General features: G+C 33.8%; 1 long non-coding RNA gene across 1 annotated transcript; it reads right to left on the reverse strand.

Annotated features, from left to right (window-relative positions):
* Window positions 1-241: 241 nt before the first annotated feature.
* Window positions 242-8,571, reverse strand: LOC129926291 (uncharacterized). Its single transcript, XR_008777937.1, has 3 exons — window positions 6,756-8,571; window positions 4,377-4,469; window positions 242-2,987 (listed from the first exon to the last, which is right to left on the reverse strand). It is a non-coding gene; the product is annotated as an uncharacterized LOC129926291 (long non-coding RNA).
* Window positions 8,572-10,137: the final 1,566 nt, after the last annotated feature.

Genomic DNA, 10,137 nt, shown 5'->3' on the forward strand with positions numbered 1-10,137 from the left:
AGCTAATTTTGTAACAAGAATGAACCTCATTTTTTTTTTAATTTATTTTTTTAGTTTCTTTTTATTGCATGTAACATGGAATTAATTTTGAATGTATGGATAGGATTATTAATTATATTTAAAGAAAAAAAGTGTACTCTTAATGAATATATAATAAAACACTTTTTGGATTTGAAAAATTACTTAAGTTTGTTAAAAAGTCATTTTTAAAATTTAAATCTTAAAAGAGAAATAAATAATGTTATTTTAGTGTCTGGTATCTATACTTTTAAAGTATGAATTAATTATTATGCTGAAAATATTATTTAAAAAAATGAAAAGTAATGCTTTGATTTCAAGTAATTTTTGATGCATGAAAATGTAAATAATTTTTACATCTATATCAATTTTATATAAAATCTGCAACACTATTTAATGAAGAACATAATGGGTATCATCAAAATATTAAATACATTCTAAATATTAATGTCTAATGCATGAATATATTTTTAAAAAATGTCTAAGTATTCTATTTTATAGGTTGATTATTAATTAATGTAGATTTATTTTTTGATTCCAACAAATGTTGTTTTTTTTTAAATAAACTTTACAATTATCACTCATTAGCAAATCAATTAAATAAAATTAAAATACATTTAGAGAGATGTAAAATAGTATCACAATTAAAGAATAAATATAATCTCAGCATCATCCTCATATTTTTCCCAATAAGATATTGCGAATTTCACAGATTCTTAGATTATTTGCTTTTGTAAACAATATATTTTAAAAATATCTAAAAATTTATAGTGACTTAAGTTCAAATAATTATGTAAAGACTTTCTTTAAGCATTTTCTCAACTCATCTGACATCCTTTTCAACCAAGATAACTGGTAAATCTGTACTTCTAATTGACAATTGTTGTATGTTTAATTCGTATGCAAGAAAATATAATGTGAAGGAAAACACCTTAGATAAAAAAAGAGTGGTATTGGCCTGCATGAGGCAATTATCACTTTAAAAATGCACATACTGAAGGGAATATAATGTTTTATTTACAATATAACAACAATATTGTGTAAATATTTACCAAGAAAATTAGCTTTAAATAAAATAGCACATGGATTCTTACAATAAAAATAGACTTACATACTGTTTAAAAATAAATTATGAATTAATTAAATACTTACTGTTAAATGTATTTATACAGCTTCTGGCACTGGGTGCAAACTCTTTTGAAAACTATGAATATATTGTGGCAGTATCTGGGTAAATACTTGAATCCACACATTGAATGGTGGCAATTATAGCACTTTGTGTACCATTCAACATCCTTTGCGTACTTCTTTGGTACTTAAAAGTTAAGATCTAGATCTTTATGAATAATAGCACAGTTTGGTACCTACTCATCCTACTGGAATTGTGAGAACAATTAAAAAAAAAGAAAATAGAACCTATTAGAATGTCTAGTCCAAACTAGTAGTTGTTTATATCTAGGCAATATATGAGTAGTGATCAATAGAGCCAGATCTAGTACGAGTAGGCTAATTGGTAATGGCTGTTGACAGTAGTATTGCTCACCAGAAACATTAAATCTGTATATGTATAATCAGTGTTTTTTTTAACTGTGAATGTAAGCTGAATCAAGTTAACTAGCACACTAAAAAAATTAAAAACAATACTTTAACTAACATGAGACTTAGAGCTTATTGACTTATAAAAATATTAGCTGTAGTATCTCAAAATTCATGACCAGCTGAGACAAAAAAGACAAGAAATTCAAACTAGTTTAGACATGTTATAAATATATATATATATTTGCTAATAAAAATGTAAGACTATTTTATGTTACAACAATGGACAGCATCTTTAAAGCTGATTAAATATAGCATGTACTTTAGCTGACTTTTACTTATTATTTCACAAGGACAAGTAATTTAAAGTGATACCTTTATGTTTTTAAAAAATACAACACACAATGTTATTGGAGAAAGTAAAAAAAAATCTCACTTGTAGTAGATCCCCTTCAATTTGAAAGTTAGTGACAATCAAATCAGGTTTTTGGAAGTAGTAAAAAAGATACATGCATTATAAAAATTGTTTTAAATAAAATTTCTCTTGGGTGACGAGTAGAAAGTAATAGAAATATGAACTTCATTTAGCAATATGCTCACACTAAGCAAAAGTGGTTTTTACTAGTGAAAATTGTCTGTCTAAATAAGCTATTGAAACTAATGTCAGCCACACATGAAAGGAACTGTAAAGTTTTACAGTTATTCCTCTTAGACTTTTAGTTATTATCTATCAAGAGCAGGATAAAACAAGGTTGGGTTTTGGCCATTAACACTATTCGGAATTGTTTCGCCTGTACTCTCATAGCGTGTTTAAAAACCTTGAAGATGTATATATCCACAGTAGATCGGATGGAAGGCTTCTTAAACTGGCTTGACCAAAACGAGAAGACGACATATCCTGATTAGGGAATTGGTGTTTGACGACGATGCAGCTCTCACTACCGTTCGCAGTATTGATTACAAAGGCTAGTCAATACTTCGACATCTGCAGATCAATAATTCAATCTTACAATAACTCTCACCAAGACAGAAAATAGGGCATAAGAAGTCACCATCATCAATATCATCAAACTCTTCTGTATTGCGTAGGGCATACAGGTCGAGAATTTTGGTTTCTCTGACCTGTTGAGACGGAGATCAGGCAGCCAAACAGAATATGGAGGAACGGGGGCACTGTGAATCGAAATTTGGCCATGGCCGTGAGAAATATGAGCCAACAGGACAGTGGCCTGTCCTGCACTGTGTTATAATAGCTGGTCATAAAACGTCACAGAATATACTGAAAGGTGTGATTCATCCTTTTTCTATTTTATCATTCAAAAGCCGCATGTAACCAAGATGCTGTCTTCTATGTCAGCTAAGGCAAGTTGGCGCCTAAGCTGGTATTGAAAGAATTTCCATGGGTCATCTTTGTTACGTCGACCACTTTTTAGCTAACAAAAAAAAAAAAAAAAGACTTATTTTGGCATATGTTCATTCACCATACGAGATATGTGTAAATTGTCTATCTGATTTTAAAAAAAAATCCAAACTGGCATCACAATTCGATTAATGTCGTAAACAAGATGACAGTATTGATATTGGGGAACCATGGTCAAACGCTTTGCAAAGCCTGTAGTACAGATTGTCAGTGACCACAACTATCTCTGTTGCCCTTAAAAGTCCCTTGCCGAGTTGAGAGTCAATGACTTTTAAGGCTTAACAGACTGAGACTGCCATGGTCTCCGCATTAAAACTGCAAACACTACCACATGGTCCAAAGATTTTGACTGTTTAAGAGCCAAGAAAGTCGATGTAGGCTCCATAGCCTGCTCTTCCAGAATCTATTGATGCCGACCCATCAGTGTATGCAAAAATAGCACTGGGCTTGAATATATTTATGGTCTCCAATGCTAGAATTTGAAGGTCGTTACATGAACGACTTAGCTTAGTGGCATTAGGATCTACTAGTTTCAAGCGTATGTCTGGGGTCGTTGGGCTTTTGATTTTGAGGTTAAAAACCCCCTCTTCAATATTATTCTAAGCAAACTACTCTCGCCAAATTCTATGAGCGTAGCTGAAGGTGATTTTGAATTTGTTAAATAAAATACCTTAGAGATTTTTTAGTTTCAAACCCCTGAACAGATGTTTTGACGATAAAACCTCTCTTTCGATATAAAAATGGGCTCCACTAATAAAGTACAGTAAATAGTCCGCAAAAATTGAAAAAGACTAAATGTCGAACTGGGAGTCAATCCCTTAGTAAGGTTGTGACAGAGAGTAGAAAGAATTAGGCACGGAAAGAGTTGCGATGACATGGAGGCCAATTCGAGGAAAGCGCAAAAAGGGATATCCTAGTACAACTTCAAGCCACACTTTCATAGAGGTCCTCAGAGCAGGTGGGAAAAGGCTTCAGACATTGCCAGTGATAGTTTTTTGTTTAAACAGCTTTCCGAACAATGAGCGGAACGGCGTGGGAGGGTCTAAGTTATTAAAAATAGCACATTTGGTTTTTGAAATAAATCTTTTTAATAGCAGTATAATACATGTAGATACCTCAGAATATGCATTTTGTTGACTTTCAATACCGGAAATAGTGCTTGGCGGCGAGGCTTCGCCCGCATTGTGACCGCCCCCAGAGCCCCTTGCTGACAAAATCAGGTAATCTACAATTTTTCCACTTACTCCAGGAAGAACCAATTTTAGGATACAATAAACGTCTTTCGAAAGAATAAATGTAATGTAATAATGAATAAATGTAATGAATGTATGTAATAAAGATTAATTATGCGGGATAATGCATGTAGATACCTCAAAATATGTATTTTATTGGCTTTCAATACCTGAAATAGCGCTTGGCTTTGGAGCTTCGCCACACACCGGGAGAACTCACAGCAAAGGGGAGTCTACAATTTTTCACTAACTCCAGGAACAACCTATTATCGGGTACAAAAAAATCTTTCGTAAGAATGAAAGGTCAGAATGTAATAAATTTAATTATATACACACACAAATACACACACACACACATAGTGATGGGCAAAAGTTAACTAAAAAGTTGTTAACTTTTAGTTTAACTAAAAAAAAATAGTTAAGGCCAAAGTTTAATTACAAAAAAAAAGTTTAGTCAAAATCCTAGTTTAATTATTTTTTTTAGTTACAAACTAAAAAGTTTAATTACAAATTTTACAAACTTTTTTAACATACATACCAATAAATATTTAGATCTATGTAATTTGGAGAATATATATAATGAATAATAGAGAGGAGAATAAACTAAAGGGTGCACAGGTCACTAGAAAGCCTTCTGACCTTTACCCTATAATGGTCGCTATAAATTTCCAGGAAAATACTCAACAGGTTAATGATAATATAGATAAGGATTTAATAATTAATTAAAGAACACACACAAACCACAGAATGTCAATTTGTTCTAGATCTAGTTTGATTCAACGAAATAAGCCGGCATCTACTATCATGTCTCCATTTCCTCCTGTCCCTTGTTCCACGCTGGTGTGGAACAGTGCCTAGTGCGCACCATGTATCTCAGTGCGGAAATAGAGTTACAACAATATATATATAATGAATAATAGAGAGGAGAATAAACTAGAGGGTGCACAGGTCACAAGAAAGCCTTTTGACCTTTACCCTATAATGGCCGCTATTCCCGCCAATTCAAGGTATTTGAAAGGCGAGAAAAATAAACGTGTTCATTATATTTCTAGCAAGTTTCGCTGCTTGATAAATCCTGATAATTCCTTAATTGCTTCTATAGATCTACATTTTGCTGCTTTTTATTAAACACCAGTGTGTTCCTGTATAGATGATTAATTAGATCTAGCTGCAGGCAAAGAATTTTGCTTTACTATAGATCTAGATCTAAAAGAAATGTCGACTCTTTTTATTTTAAAACTTTTTACTAGATAGATCTAAAGTTAGAGTCTAGTGACGTCTAGTCTATTAGTATTAGTCTATCACTACTATTAGATCTATAGACATACATAATAGTCTATATTTAATTATTTTAGTCTCTTAGTCTTAAGTAGAGTCTAACTCTTAGTAGTCTTAGTCTTAGATCAAAATGTAAATTTAAAATTATAAGTCAATAATATAGATCTAGATCTATTAGTTTAGAGATTCTAATATTCTAGAATTAGAGTCTAGATTAGATCTAGATTACTTATTAGGCCTATAGGCCTACTAAGACTAAGACCTAAGATGCAAAGATCATAGATCTATAATATTAATGACTATAATATGCCTACTAATAATAGTCGTCACTATACTAGATCTAATACTAAATTAACTAACTCTAGACTAGATCTACATCTACTTCTATTATAATTATACTTATATCTACTATCTAGATCTATTAGATCTAGATCTAGTATTACCTACTAGAGTATATAGATCTAAATACCCATATCTAGTTATAATAATAATTATAATAATCTAAAATCTCTAGATAGATCTAGAGTTACTAAGATATCTACTAGACTCTATTTAGATCTAGTAGAAGTAGTAGTAACTACTACTTCTTAGATTAATTTTTTTTTTAGATTAAAATATTAATTATTTGATCTAGGTCTACTAGCTAGATGTAATTCTAGATCCAGATTATATTTCTGATCATTTCGTTTGTAGAAGATATTAGATCCAGAATATTCTAGAATCTAGAGTTAGTTAGCGAGTCAACATGAAGTTTTATCATTACTTCTAAAATGGTAACTTATATTAGAACTTGGTATCATTCTAGTGATTCTATTAAGATCTACATCTATCCCATAAAGACATTTAAATCTTTTTTCATGTGCACAAATAAATGTTTATTACATTTTGCTAAAGAGATTGGTTGTTGTTTATATTTTTCATGTTAGGCTGTTTCGTCCTTAAAAAAGCCTTAGGTCAAAATAGTTAGTAAAAGTTTAACTAAAGTTTCTTAGTTTAGTTTAACTAATTTTTTCAATTTGTGATTAACTAAAAGTTTAATTACTTTTTTAAAGTTCATACTTAGTTTTAGTTTAACTAAAAAAACTTAGTTTAGTTCCCATCACTAATAGTTATATATTGGCTGAAATGTAAGTCCTAGAATTTATAGCTCAATTGCCGCCATTTTTTTTTTCACATAGATATAGTACATAAAACATATTTGACTCCCCCCAAATAAAAAGAACTTCCTACTTCCAGTCTATATTTATTTATGTCTATGGTTGAGTGCCTACCCTAGAGTTACAACAATTCCCAGATGCACTGTACTTCTCACTCTTCTAGTGTCTTCCTGTTTACGTTCACTAGTGCGCTAGTGCGCACCTAAAGCACTTGTGCAAGGCAAGGTTACAACAGTATTTTGTCCTATTGGTGTGCTCGCATTGTGTTTTTGTTGTCAATGGATCGTATTGCTAATGTTTATGGATTTGTCCTGAGGAGCTAAATGTTGCAGTGATGCGAATCTTATGTTTTGTTTTCGATATGGTTATTTCTTTGTCCGCCATATGTGAAGTAGTATTTGGGTTTTGATTGTTAATGTACTTTTTTTAGCCTCCCACCATGTTTGTTTGGGTGTCCGATTGCTTCGTTTTATGGTCTAGCGCGTGTGTTTGAGTGTCTGAATGCATTATGTATAGTGTACCCTCGCCCTCTCCCCCCGACCCGTATTTCTGTCTACACATGTATCATTTTGAAAATGTTATGTATTTGGTCCTATTGGTGTGCCAGCATTGTGTTTTTGTTGTCAATGGATCGTATTGCTAATGTTTATAGATTTGTCCTGAGGTGCTAAATGTTGCAGTGATGCGAATCTTATGTTTTGTTTTCGATATGGTTATTTCTATGTCCTCCGTATGTGAAGTAGTATTTGGGTTTTGATTGTTAATGTACTTTTTTTAGCCTCCCACCATGTTTGTTTGGGTGTCCGATTGCTTCGTTTTATGGTCTAGCGTGTGTGTTTGAGTGTCTGAATGCATTATGTATAGTGTACCCTCGCCCTCTCCCCCCGACCTGTATTTCTGTCTACACATGTATCATTTTGAAAATGTTATGTATTTGGTCCTATTGGTGCGCCCGCATTGTGTTTTTGTTGTCAATGGATCGTATTGCTAATGTTTATGGATTTGTCCTGAGGTGCTAAATGTTGCAGTGATGCGAATCTTATGTTTTGTTTTCGATATGGTTATTTCTATGTCCTCCGTATGTGAAGTAGTATTTGGGTTTTGATTGTTAATGTACTTTTTTTAGCCTCCCACCATGTTTGTTTGGGTGTCCGATTGCTTCGTTTTATGGTCTAGCGTGTGTGTTTGAGTGTCTGAATGCATTATGTATAGTGTACCCTCGCCCTCTCTCCCCGACCCGTATTTCTGTCTACACATGTATCATTTTGAAAATGTTATGTATTTGGTCCTATTGGTGCGCCCGCATTGTGTTTTTGTTGTCAATGGATCGTATTGCTAATGTTTATAGATTTGTCCTGAGGTGCTAAATGTTGCAGTGATGCGAATCTTATGTTTTGTTTTCGATATGGTTATTTCTATGTCCTCCGTATGTGAAGTAGTATTTGGGTTTTGATTGTTAATGTACTTTTTTTAGCCTCCCACCATGTTTGTTTGGGTGTCCGATTGCTTCGTTTTATGGTCTAGCGTGTGTGTTTGAGTGTCTGAATGCATTATGTATAGTGTACCCTCGCCCTCTCCCCCCGACCCGTATTTCTGTCTACACATGTATCATTTTGAAAATGTTATGTATTTGGTCCTATTGGTGCGCCCGCATTGTGTTTTTGTTGTCAATGGATCGTATTGCTAATGTTTATGGATTTGTCCTGAGGTGCTAAATGTTGCAGTGATGCGAATCTTATGTTTTGTTTTCGATATGGTTATTTCTATGTCCTCCGTATGTGAAGTAGTATTTGGGTTTTGATTGTTAATGTACTTTTTTTAGCCTCCGACCATGTTTGTTTGGGTGTCCGATTGCTTCGTTTTATGGTCTAGCGTGTGTGTTTGTGTGTCTGAATGCATTATGTATAGTGTACCCTCGCCCTCTCCCCCAGACCCGTATTTCTGTCTACACATGTATCATTTTGAAAATTTTATGTATTTGGTCCTATTGGTGCGCCCGCATTGTGTTTTTGTTGTCAATGGATCGTATTGCTAATGTTTATAGATTTGTCCTGAGGTGCTAAATGTTGCAGTGATGCGAATCTTATGTTTTGTTTTCGATATGGTTATTTCTATGTCCTCCGTATGTGAAGTAGTATTTGGGTTTTGATTGTTAATGTACTTTTTTTAGCCTCCCACCATGTTTGTTTGGGTGTCCGATTGCTTCGTTTTATGGTCTAGCGTGTGTGTTTGAGTGTCTGAATGCATTATGTATAGTGTACCCTCGCCCTCTTCCCCCGACCCGTATTTCTGTCTACACATGTATCATTTTGAAAATGTTATGTATTTGGTCCTATTGGTGCGCCCGCATTGTGTTTTTGTTGTCAATGGATCGTATTGCTAATGTTTATGGATTTGTCCTGAGGTGCTAAATGTTGCAGTGATGCGAATCTTATGTTTTGTTTTCGATATGGTTATTTCTATGTCCTCCGTATGTGAAGTAGTATTTGGGTTTTGATTGTTAATGTACTTTTTTTAGCCTCCCACCATGTTTGTTTTGGGTGTCCGATTGCTTCGTTTTATGGTCTAGCGTGTGTGTTTGAGTGTCTGAATGCATTATGTATAGTGTACCCTCGCCCTCTCCCCCCGACCCGTATTTCTGTCTACACATGTATCATTTTGAAAATGTTATGTATTTGGTCCTATTGGTGTGCCAGCATTGTGTTTTTTGTTGTCAATGGATCGTATTGCTAATGTTTATGGATTTGTCCTGAGTTGCTAAATGTTTCAGTGATGCGATTCTTACGTTTTGTTTTCGATATGGTTATTTCTATGTCCAGCGTATGTGAAGTAGTATTATGGTTTTGATTGTTGATGTATTATTTTTTTAGCCTCCCACCATGTTTGTTTGAGTGTGCGATTGCTTCGTTTTATGGTCTAGCGTGTGTGTTTGAGTGTCTGAATGCATTATGTATAGTGTACCCTCGCCCTCTCCCCCCGACCCGTATTTCTGTCTACACATGTATCATTTTGAAAATGTTATGTATTTGGTCCTATTGGTGCGCCCGCATTGTGTTTTTGTTGTCAATGGATCGTATTGCTAATGTTTATAGATTTGTCCTGAGGTGCTAAATGTTGCAGTGATGCGAATCTTATGTTTTGTTTTCGATATGGTTATTTCTATGTCCTCCGTATGTGAAGTAGTATTTGGGTTTTGATTGTTAATGTACTTTTTTTAGCCTCCCACCATGTTTGTTTGGGTGTCCGATTGCTTCGTTTTATGGTCTAGCGTGTGTGTTTGAGTGTCTGAATGCATTATGTATAGTGTACCCTCGCCCTCTCCCCCCGACCTGTATTTCTGTCTACACATGTATCATTTTGAAAATGTTATGTATTTGGTCCTATTGGTGCGCCCGCATTGTGTTTTTGTTGTCAATGGATCGTATTGCTAATGTTTATGGATTTGTCCTGAGGTGCTAAATGTTGCAGTGATGCGAATCTTATGTTTTGTTTTCGA

The sequence above is a fragment of the Biomphalaria glabrata genome, chromosome 5, assembly GCF_947242115.1.
Source record: "Biomphalaria glabrata chromosome 5, xgBioGlab47.1, whole genome shotgun sequence".
NCBI lineage: Eukaryota > Metazoa > Mollusca > Gastropoda > Planorbidae > Biomphalaria > Biomphalaria glabrata.